At 35.4% G+C, this 11,694-nt stretch overlaps 1 long non-coding RNA gene across 4 annotated transcripts in view; it reads right to left on the bottom strand.

Moving 5' to 3' along the window:
- Window positions 1–845: 845 nt before the first annotated feature.
- Window positions 846–11,694, bottom strand: part of LOC134808004 (uncharacterized) — a 316,641-nt gene continuing 305,792 nt past the window's right edge. For 3 of the 4 annotated variants that reach the window (XR_010149863.1, XR_010149860.1, XR_010149861.1), the window contains 2 exons: window positions 10,913–11,008; window positions 846–1,828 (listed from right to left, as the gene is read on the bottom strand). This is a non-coding gene — a long non-coding RNA (uncharacterized LOC134808004). The remainder of the gene's footprint in view (window positions 1,829–10,912; window positions 11,009–11,694) is intronic. The other variant, XR_010149862.1, reaches the window with a different exon arrangement.

Raw genomic sequence — 11,694 nt, 5'->3', positions numbered from 1 at the left:
AAAGTCTCAGCCTTCTGAAAACATCAAGAAAAGAAGTCACCTCACTGTACACTGCAGTTAAAGGACCATCAGCTCACACAATAACAAAGAACCCACACAGAAACTCTGCAATTCAAAAAGCCACAGTGTTTTCTTTCCCCCATATGACTACACTAATTCCCCAGAAAGCCTTCTTAACCAGGCTGAAATGGCTGAAATGACAAAAATATATTTCAGAATATGGATAAGAATGAAGATCATCAAGATTCAGCAGAAAGTTGAAACCCAATCCAAGGAATCTAAAGATTACAATAAAATGATACAGGAACTAAAAGATAAAATGGTTGGTATAAGAAAGAACCAAACTGACCTGATAGAGCTGAAAAACACACAACAAGAATTTCATAATGCAATTGCTAGTATTAACGACAGAATAGACCAAGCTGAGGAAAGAATCTCAGCACTTGAAGACAGGTTCTCCAAACTAACACAGTCAGATAAAAATAAAAAAGAATAAAAAAGAATGAACAAAACCTCCAAGAAATACGGGATTATGTAAAGAGAACAAATCTATGTCTCATTTGAATCCTTGAAAGAGAGGGAGAGAAAGTAAGCAACTTGGAAAACATGTTTAAGGATATCATCCATGAAAATTCTCCCAACCTAGAGGCCAACATTCAAATCAGGAAATGCAGAGAACCCCAACAAGATACTACAAAAGAAAACCATCAGGCACAAAATCATCAGATTCTCCAAGGTCGAAATGTATTGGGGGAACCAGCCCCCAATATTTCAACATAGTTTCTTTTCTATTTTCCCTAAGTGTCAGCTGGTCTAAGAAATAAAGGGAAAGAGTACAAAAGAGAGAAATTTTACAGCTAGGTGTCTGGGGGAGACATCACATGTCGGCAGGTTCTGTGATGCCCCTTCAGCCACAAAAGTAGCAAGATTTTATTATGGATTTCAAAAGGGGAGGGGTGTACGAATAGGGTGTGGGTCACAGAGATCACATGCTTCAAGGGCAATAAAATATCACAAGGCAGATGGGGGCAGAGTGAGATCACATGATCAGGGCAAAATTAGAATTGCTGAGGAAGTCTCATGTACCACCGGGCACACATTGTCATTGATAATATCTTTTCAGAAGATAGGGTTTGAGAGCAGGCAACCAGTCTGTCTAAAATTCACCAGTCTGGATTTCCTAATCCTAGCAAGCCTGGGGGCGCTGCAGGAGACCAGGGCATGTTTCATCCCTATCTACAACTGCATAAGGCAGACATTCCCAGAGCGGCCATTTTAGAGGCCTCCCCCCAGGAATGCATTCTTTTCCCAGGGTTGTTAATTATTAATATTCCTTACTGGGGAAAGAATTCAGCAATATTTCTCTTACCCGTTTTTGACAATAAGAGAAATATGACTTGGTCCTGCCCGGCTCCCCGGCAGTCAGACCTAATGGTTATTTCCCTTGTTCCCTGAAAATCGTTGTTATCCTGTTCCTTTTCTAGATGCCCAGATTTCATACTGTTCAAAAACATATGCTTTACAAACAATTTGTGCAGATAGCGCAATCATCACAGGGTCCTGAGGGACATACATCTTCAGCTTACAAAGATGATGGGATTAAGAGATTAACGTAAAGACAGGCATAGGAAATTATAAGCGTGTTGACTGGGGAAGTGATAACTGTCCATGAAATCTTCACAATTTATGTTCAGAGAGTGCAGTAAAGACAGGTGTAAGAAATTATAAAAGTATTAATTTGGGGAACTAATAAATGTCCATGAAATCTTCACAATTTGTTCTTCTGCCACAGCTTCATTAAGTCCCTCTGTTCGGGGTCCCTGACTTCCTGCAACAGAAATGAAAGAAAAAAAGTTAAAAGCAGCTAGAGAAAAGGGGCAGGTTACCTACAAAGGAAACCTCCTCAGGCTAACATTGGAAATTTCAGCAGAAACTCTACAAAACAGAAGACATTTAGGGCCTGTATTCAGCATTCTTAAAGAAAAGAATTTCCCACCAAGAATTTTATATCTAGCCAAACTAAGTTTCAGTAGTGAACGAGAAATAAAATCTCTTTTAGATATAAAAATACTAAGGGAATATGTTACCAATGTATCTGCATTGTAAGAGGTCCTGAAAATAAAGCAAAAAATGGAAAGGAAAGATTATTAGCAGCCACTACAAAAACACACATAAGTACATAGACTATTGACACTATAAGGCAACCAAACAAACAAGTCTGCATAATAACCAGCTAACAATAGGATGACAGGAACAAGTCTGAACATATCAATGTTAACATTGAGCGTAAATAGGCTAAATGCCCCAATTAAAAGGCATAGAATGGCAAGCTAAATAAAGATGCAAGAACCAAAGGTATGCTATATTCAAGAGACCCATCTCACATGCAATGACACCCATAGGCTCAAAGTAAAGGGAAGGAGAAAAATCAACCAAGCAAATAGAAAACAGAAAACAGCAGGGGTTGTATTCTAATTTAAGACAAGACAGACTTCAAATCAAAACAAAGAAAGAAAGACAAAGAATGGCATTACATAATGGTAAAGAGTTCAATTCAATAAGAAGAGCTAACTGTCCTAAATATATATGCACCCAATACAGGAGCACCAAGATTTATAAAGCAAGTTCTTAGAGAACTACAAAGAGACTTCAATTTTCACACAATAATAGTGGAAGATTTCAAAACCCCACTGACAGTATTAGACAGATCATCAAGGAACAAAAATAACAAAGATATTCAGGACCTGAACTCTACACTTGACCAAATGGACCTATTAGGCATCTGCAGAACTCTCCACCCAAAACAATGAAATATACATTCTTATCTGCACATGGAACATGATCTAAAAGTGACCACAAAATCACACATAAAACAATTCTCAGCAAAATCATAAAAAGAGGAAATCATACCAACCACACTCTTGTACCACAGCACAATCAAAATAGAAATCAATACGAAGTAACTTGCTCAAAACCATAGAACTACATGTAAATTAAACAACCTTTTCTTGAATGACCTTTGGGTAAACAATGAAATTGAAGCAGAAATCAAGAAATTCTTTGAAACTAATGAGAGCAAAGATAAAACATAACAGAATCTTTGGGACATAGCTAAAGCTATGTTAAAAGGAAAGTTTATAGTGCTAAATACCCACATCAGAAAGTCAGAAAGATCTCAAATTAACAACCAAACATCACACCAAGAGGAACTAGCGAAACAAGAGGAAACCGACCTGAAAGCCAATGGAAGACAAGAAATAACCACAATCGGAGCTGAACTGAAGGAAATGGAGACATGAAATCTGTACAAAACATTAACAGATCCAAGAGTTGGTTTTTGAAAAGAATAAATAAGATAGATAGATGACTAGCTGGACTAATAATGACATAGAGAAGATCCAAATAAACACAAACAGAAATGGCAGTACCACTGACCCCACAGAAATATAAAAATCCCTCAGAGACTGCTATAAACATCACTATGTAGCTGAGCATGGTGGCTCACCTGTAATCCCAGCAATTTGGGAGGTCAAGGTGGGTGGATCACCTGAGGTCAGGAGTTCAAGACCAGCCTGGCCAATGTGGCAAAACCCCATCTCTACAAAAAATACAAAAAAATGAGCAGGGCTGAGGCAGGAGAATTACTTGAACCCAGGAGGCAGAGGTTGCAGTGAGCTGAGGTTATTGCACCATGGCACTCCAGCCTGGGAGACAAGAGCTTAACTCCGTTTCAAAAAAAATAAAAAGCTAGGAAACCTAGAAGAAATGGATAAATTCCTGGAAACACACAAGCTGCCAAGATTGAACCAGGAAGAAATTAAATCCCTGATCAGACCCAGAATGAGATCTGAAATTGAATCAGTAATAAAAGTCTACCAACCAGAAAAAACCCAGACCAGATAGATTCACAGCTGAATTCTACAGATATACAAAGAAAAGCCAGTACCATTTCTATAGAAACTATTTTTTTAAATTGAGGAGAAGGGGCTCCAGCTTAACTCATTCTATGACACCAGTATCATCCTGATACAAACCTGGTAGAGACACAACAAAAAAAGAAAACTTAAGGCCAATATCTATGATTAACATGAATTTAAAAATCTTCAACAAAACATTAATAAACCAAATTCAGCAGCACATCAAAAAGCTAATCCATGATAAAGTAGGCTTTATCATGGATTGGGATGCAAGTTTGGTTCAACATAAGCAAATCAATAAATGTGATTCATCACACAAACAGAACTAAAAACAAAAACCATGATTATCTCCACAGATTCAAAAAAGGCTTTCAATAAAATTCAGCATCCCTTTATGTTAAAAACCCTCAACAAACTAGGCATTGAAGAAACATACTTCAAAATAATAAGAGTCATCCATGACTAACCCACAGCCAACATCATACCGAATGCGCAAAAGCTGGAAGCACTCTCCTTGAAAACCAGAACAGGAAAAGCATGCTCTCTCTCACCACTCCTATTCAACATAGTATTGGAAACCCTGGCCAGAGCAATCAGGCAAGAGAAAGAAATAAAAGGCATTCAAATAAGAAGAGAGGAAGTCAAACTATCCCTGTTTGCAGACAATATGATTTTATACCTAGACAACCTCATAGTCTCTTCCCAAAAACTCCTAGGTCTGATAAACAACTTCACCAAAGTCTTAGTATACAAAATTAATGTAGAAAAATCAGTAGCATTCCTATATATCAATAACATCCAAGCTGAGAGCCAAATTAGTAGCCCAATCAAATTCACAATAGCCACAGAAAGAAAAAATTACCTAAGAATATAGCTAACCAGAGAGGTAAAAGATCTCTACAATAAGAATAACAAAACATTGCTCAAAAAATCAGAGATGATACAAACAAAAAACATTCCATGCTCATGGACAGGAAGAATCAATACTGTTAAAGTGGCCATACTGCCTAAAGCAATTTAGAGATTCAATGTTATTCCTATCAAACTACCAATGACATTCTTCACAGAACTAGAAAAAAAATCTATTTAAAAATATATATATAATCATAAAGGAGCTCAAATAGCTAAGGCAATCCTAACTAAGCAAAAAGAATAAAGCTGGAGGCATCATGTTACCCAACTTCTAACTACACTACAGGCTACAGTAACCAAAACAGCATGATATGGGTACAAAAACAGACCCACAGACCAATGTAACAAAATACAGCACCCAAAAATAATGCCACACACCTACAACTGTCTGATCTTTGACAAAGTCAACAAAAACAAGCAATAGAGAAATAATTCCCTATTCAATAAATGGTGTTGGAATAATTGGCTAGCCATATGCAGAAGATTGAAACTGGATCTCTTCTTTACATCATCTACAAAAATCAACTCAAGATGGATTAAATACTTAAATATGCAATCTAAAACTATAAAAAGTCTGGAAGATAACCTAAGAAATACCATTATGGAGATAGGAATGGGCAAAGATACCCATGAAGATGCCAAAAGCCATTTCAACATAGCAAAAATTGACAAGTGGTACCTAATTTAATGGAGCTTCTGCAAAGCAAAAGAAACTATCAATAGAGTAAACAGGCAACCTACAGAAGGGGAGAATGTATTTCCAGGTATGCATCTGACAAAGTTCTAATATCCAGAATCTATACGGAACTTAAACAAATTTACAAGAAAGAAACAACCTCATTAAAAATTGGACAAAGGACATGAACATACCCTTTTCAAAGGAAGACATACACATAGCCAACAAGCATATGAAAAAATGCTTAACGTCACTTATCATTAGACAATTGCAAATCAAAACCACAATGAGATACCATTTCACACCAGTTATAATGGGTATTATTAAAAAGTCAAAAAAAACAGATGCTGGTGAAGTTGCAGAGAAAAGGGAATGCTTACACACTACTGGTGGGAATGTAAATTAGTTCAGCCATTGTGGAAAGCAGCATGGTGATTTTTCTTAGAATTCAAAGCATAGTTACCACTCGACTCAGCAATCTCATTATTGGGTATATACCCAAAGGAAAATAGATTATACCAAAAAGACACACACACTCGTATGTTCATTGTAGCACTATTCACAATAGCAAAGACATGGAATCAACCTAAATGCCCAGTAGTGGTAGACTAGATAAGTGGTACATATACATCATGGAATACTATGCAGTCATAAAAAAGAATGAGATCATGTCATTTGCAAGAACATGTATTGGGCTGGAGGGCATTATCTTTTTTTTTTTCTTTTTCTGAGACGGAGTCTTGCTCTGTCACCCAGGCTGGAGTGCAGTGGCACGATCTCAGCTCACTGCAAGCTCCACATCCCAGGTTCACGCCATTCTTCTGCCTCAGCCTCCTGAGTAGCTGGGACTACAGGCGCCCGCCACCACACCCGGCTAATTTTTTAATATTTTTTTAGTAGAGTTGGGGTTTTACCATGTTAGCCAGGGTGGTCTCCATCTCCTGACCTTGGGATCCGCCCGCCTTGGCCTCCCAAAGTGCTGAAGGGTGATTATCTTAAGTCAGCTAACACAGAAACAGACAACCACATACCACATGTTCTCAGAAGTTGGAGCTCAACTTTGAAGCTAAACACATGAACACAAAGAAGGAAACAACAGATACCAGGGCCTACTTGAGGGAGGGAGTAGAAAGAGGCTCAAAAAACTACCTATGAGATATTATACTTGTTACCTAGATGGCGGAAAAAATCTGGAAAAAACACCAACCCCTCATGAGATGTAATTTACCTTCATAACAAACCTGTACTTGCACCCATTAACCTAAAATAAAGGTTAAAAAAATGGGAAAACTGGCCAGGCGTGGTAGCTCACACCTGTAATCCCAGCACTTTGGGAGGCCGAGGCGGGCAGATCACGAGGTCAGGAGATCAAGACCATCCTGGCTAACACGGTGAAACCCCGTCTCTACTAAAAAATACAAAAAATTAGCTGGGCGTGGAGGTGGGCGCCTGTAGTCCCACAGGAGGCTGAGGCAGGAGAATGGCGTGAATCCGGGAGGCGGAGCTTGCAGTGAGCCGAGGCTGCGCCACTGCACTCCAGCCTGGGCGACAGAGCGGAGACTCCCTCTCAAAAAATAAGAAAAAATAAAAAAATTAAAAAATGGTAAAACATTAGAAAAATATATGCTGTCCTCCATTATAAAACCTAATTCATAGGTTTTATAAATTATTGTGTCATGACAATGAAGTATTATAGAAAATTTTCCCTATTTCTTCTTAGGAGTTTTTAAATAACTAAAAGAAAATCAATGTTACTAACCATCACAGTTTAAAATTATTATACAATATATAAGATAAAGCAGGCAAAGCTAACTCTTTTTTTTAAAAAGACCCTTAAATGGTTTATTGGTTCTTGAAATTTAGCCTACACTCATTTAACAGGTATTTTTTCTTTGCTGACTATCTAATACTTTTTGAATATTAAAATATTACTTAACATTTATGAAGCAATAATTTACTCATTGGATTTGCCTCAATTTTAACCACATATTAGTAAAGCTGACAATAAAACAAGTGTTGCTTTTTACCTGATTTTTAAAAAATTGCCCTTGTAATTTCATTACAAGAAGATCAGATTAACATAATGGAGGCAATAACTACTCTGGTCTGGGATACATTTGATTGTTTCAGTGGTAAGGAGTGTTCAAACGTTATAGAACTGCACTTCTACATTTGTAGAGATTTTTCTGTCTCTAAATCTCAGGGATAAATTATTTTTCAAGTTTTTGAAGTTCTTACGACTCATCAATAGCAAGAGTGATTGTCCCCTAGGTAAAATATAAATTTTTAAAAGTACTTACTACATGTAAAATAAGTAATTTAGATAATTTTATTTTTAACTTTTGTTACTTTGTGTATTGACTCAGCTATGAAAAATCAAAATTCACAGTAACTACTGAGGAATAATATATTCTTGCTTTAAGGACAATTCTTATTTTGTAAGTCAGTCTCACATGATTATTGTTTTTGTTTTGTTTAAATTCTTTTCCTGCATTTGTTATTGTATTATAATAATTTGCCTTAACAATGAGACCATACTCATGTCTACATATTTTCACAGGTAGAAAATCTGTGTAAAATGTCTGTGTACTTTTTATCATGATGACTTATTTTTTTACAATCATTAATATTTAGCCTGTAATTGATCACAACTAAACTATACATAAGAATATATTTACTGTGGAGCATTCCCCTTCAAAAATAAATATCACGTGTTTCAATTTCTTGGTGGTGTAGCCCATTAAAGCATATGATTCTTAATTCTTTATTGTATTCAACAATAGAGCATTTATGCTAGATAAGGTTTCTTTATGTCACAGACCATCTTGTGAGATTGTTACTTCACCCCACAGGACAATGTCATGCAAAAAAAATGTTAAAACTATGTAAATAGTTATTAGTGAGAAAGATCAGCTGCAGTATTTTAAAGGGTTGAAGTGATATCTTTGCTTATAGGAAAACATTACAAATAATTTTGGATTTACAAATAAATTATTATGGTGCCACTTTCTCTGTACTAATCACAATACATAAACCATTTTCATCATTGAATCCTCATCATTGGTAGGCTTAACACTAAACACAATTAAAGACAAACATCTCACTAAGTATGGGTTAACATTGCTTCGTTCTTTTGGACTTCAATAATAACCTCTCTGTGCCAAACTGAAAAAAAAATGCCAAGTTATTTCTTATCTAACCTTAGTTATTGACATTGCTGGGACTCACCAGAAAAACTCTAGGATGAAAGTGCACTAAGGTGTTGGAATAGAATATAACTTGGAAACATGCTCTTTTATGTGTGGAGCTGAGCAATTGTCATGATTAACCATATGCAAAAGCAGAACATCTGCAAAATCAGAGGCTTGAACTTTATAAATCCATGGGAGTCTGGTTTCCTTATTGTAGATTCCAGACCAGTCTTTAGAATTAAGATTGTGTGGTTTGGGATTCTGTTCTTGAATGTCCTAGCATCATTTTCCAGTGAGTATAGTATGATGTGGTCACTTATGAATTTAGTCAATTAAATCATATGTATTTTCCAATATTGACCAAAGGAATAACTTGTACTTGACATCTAAGTCTCCATTTGTCTCATTGATCTCCATCCATATAATAAAAATAACGCAGTACAATTGCAGTTGAGTTTACTGTTATCAACAGCACTCTCCTTATGGTTTGTGCAGATCAAATAAGTTGTATTTACTAAGATGTAATTTATGCCTCTTCTCCAAATCTGCCACTCTCTGGTCTTGTCCTCACCCAATTTTATGGAAGAAGCATTCCCCAGGCATTAAGTGATGTCATTGAAAAAAACATAGCCACCAGCAGTACCCAGTACGTGTAATGCAGGCCATCGCCTCCTGGGATTGCCCTGAGGCCCCAACTGCTTCTTCTCCTTTCTAATGCCATTGGTCATTATCAGGACTCCAGGTGATCCACATGATCCCATGTGATCATGGGCCACTTTTGCAACATGAAAGCAACAAATAAGAGCATGCAGACAGGGTTTTTATTGTAATGCAGGTTAAAAGAACAGATTAAATTCATAGTTTCAGATAAAAATGAGTAAAAGGAAGAGAAAAGGCATAAGTGAAACACCTATCCCCACAAAAAAAGAGCAGAAATTTTATATACTTGATAAAATGGGAAATAAAAACCTCATTCTGTGTTTGCAATGAAAATAACTTGGCTGAAAAAGTACAGTGTGATCATTTGCAGCCTAATTTCAAGTTCATTCTACTGTTTTCATTTCAACCAGATTTCATAGTAAAATAATATAAAATTTCTCAGAATTGTTCAGTTTAAACTAATAAATGGTCAAAAAAGAACCATTATGAAAAGAAGCTGGACATCATTAAAATTGAATCCTTTAACATTTCATATTCATTCTGCTTTAAAAAGCAGAAGTTTTCTTTTTTCTTTTTTGTATATTTTTAATAGATTGTTGAAATATGTTTTCTGAGAGTATTCAAGGAGCAAACAGAATCAGGAAAAGAAGGTTAGAGGTAACATAAACTTTAGAATTTAAGTATACTTACACAAGTTAAGCATTAGGAAAGTCAAGAGTTGGTTAAGGGCCACTAATTTCTAGCATAGAGATTTAAGTCTGTTAAGAAAAGAAAATTTGTGAAGAGTGGTTTTAAAGGAAACAAATACGATTGAAGATCTTTAATAATCTAGAAAATGAGCCCAACTCTACCAGTGCTTAACTGTGAGAAAACAGAGCTTACATGCATTACTTTTCGTTCAATGAACTCACTATCACAACTTTCCATTCCTAGTATGAAAAAGATAAATTAGTGAAGTGTTAAGATAAAATTTTAATATAGTTTATTTTTTATATGTAAATAAAGGAGACCTGCCATAGTCATAATCATTCATTCATACGTTTTCCAGATTGTCTGTCTTCTGCATTATTTAATATAAAAGAACTGAAGTATTAAACACTAAAATTGACACTGTATTACTGACATTCAGGTTTCTTACTTTTTTTTTTTTTTGCATGTCAAGTCAAATTTCTGTCAAATTTCAAGTCAAATTTTCCAATGCTACCAATCTTTGCTGGGAAAGAAAATCCCATCTTCCAGAAATCACTGTCCTTCATTGGCTCATGTCCAGTGTCTTGAAAACCGTTGTTTCATATTTCTTTGCTAGTTTTATGGTTGTTTCAGCTAGAAGGAGTGAATATGGTTTCTATCACACCACTTGGCCAAAAGTAAAAGTCTATGCAAAAAGCTTTGTTGTTTTACAAAGTGAAATAACAGAATAACAATAGGCTGAATGTAAAAACAGTGATTTAGTAAAATATCTTGTTGCACAGCAAGTTCTGAGAACTTTTAATCTTCTAACAATAAAAAACAAAGCCAAACCCATTGTCGAAGGAAATTGATTGGCAATTGCTCACCCGAAATACTGATGATAGATACATCCATAACCTCTGAACTGAAAGACAGGTGCCTCCAACAGCATACATGATAGATAGACATTCAGTGAATTCCTGCTGGAGAAAAAGAAATAGACTGAGGTGTTAAAAAACTGCTTTAGGCCAATTTCTCCATTTTGCTGAGAAAAGAAAAAGTTTAGATATATGGGTTACATCTGGAATGTCATTTTCATTTATTTTATTAAACACATATTTTTAGATATAGTTTTGAATTTTTTAATATAAAATTCATTATGAAACATACTTTAATATGCAAAATGCAAGGTAAAGATTAAGCAATTTCCTAAATTTTCAGAAACAAAAAACTGTCAATGTTTTATTTCCTTCTAACCTTTTTCAATGCATACTTTTTTTTAATTTTTAGTAATTGGGCTTACAAATTATACTTAAATTTGTATGCTGTTTTTTCCCCAGTTATCCATATAAGAATACTACATGCTAATATAAATACTTTCAACTTCTATTGCTAATAGCCACATTTATTGTACTGAGTATATTCTCTTTTAGCATTTATTTTCTTAGAAATTTAAATATCTTTGCATATGTTTCTTTTTTAAAGTTCTCATCTATTTAAATATTTTTTTCTGCTTGATTAATACGAGTAAAATTAAAGTGGTGTGTTACTTCAGTAATACACTGCTATAAAGAACTACCTGAAACTGGGTAATTTATAAGAAAAGAGGTTTAATTAGTCCACAGTTCTGCAGGCTATGCAGAAAGCATGGCTGGGGAGGCTTCAGGAA

This window comes from Pan troglodytes, chromosome 13 (genome assembly GCF_028858775.2).
Source record: "Pan troglodytes isolate AG18354 chromosome 13, NHGRI_mPanTro3-v2.0_pri, whole genome shotgun sequence".
In the NCBI taxonomy this organism is placed as follows: Eukaryota; Metazoa; Chordata; class Mammalia; order Primates; family Hominidae; genus Pan; species Pan troglodytes.
The sequence above is the reverse complement of the archived record's forward strand: the minus strand, read 5'-3'. Positions and strand labels throughout refer to the sequence as shown.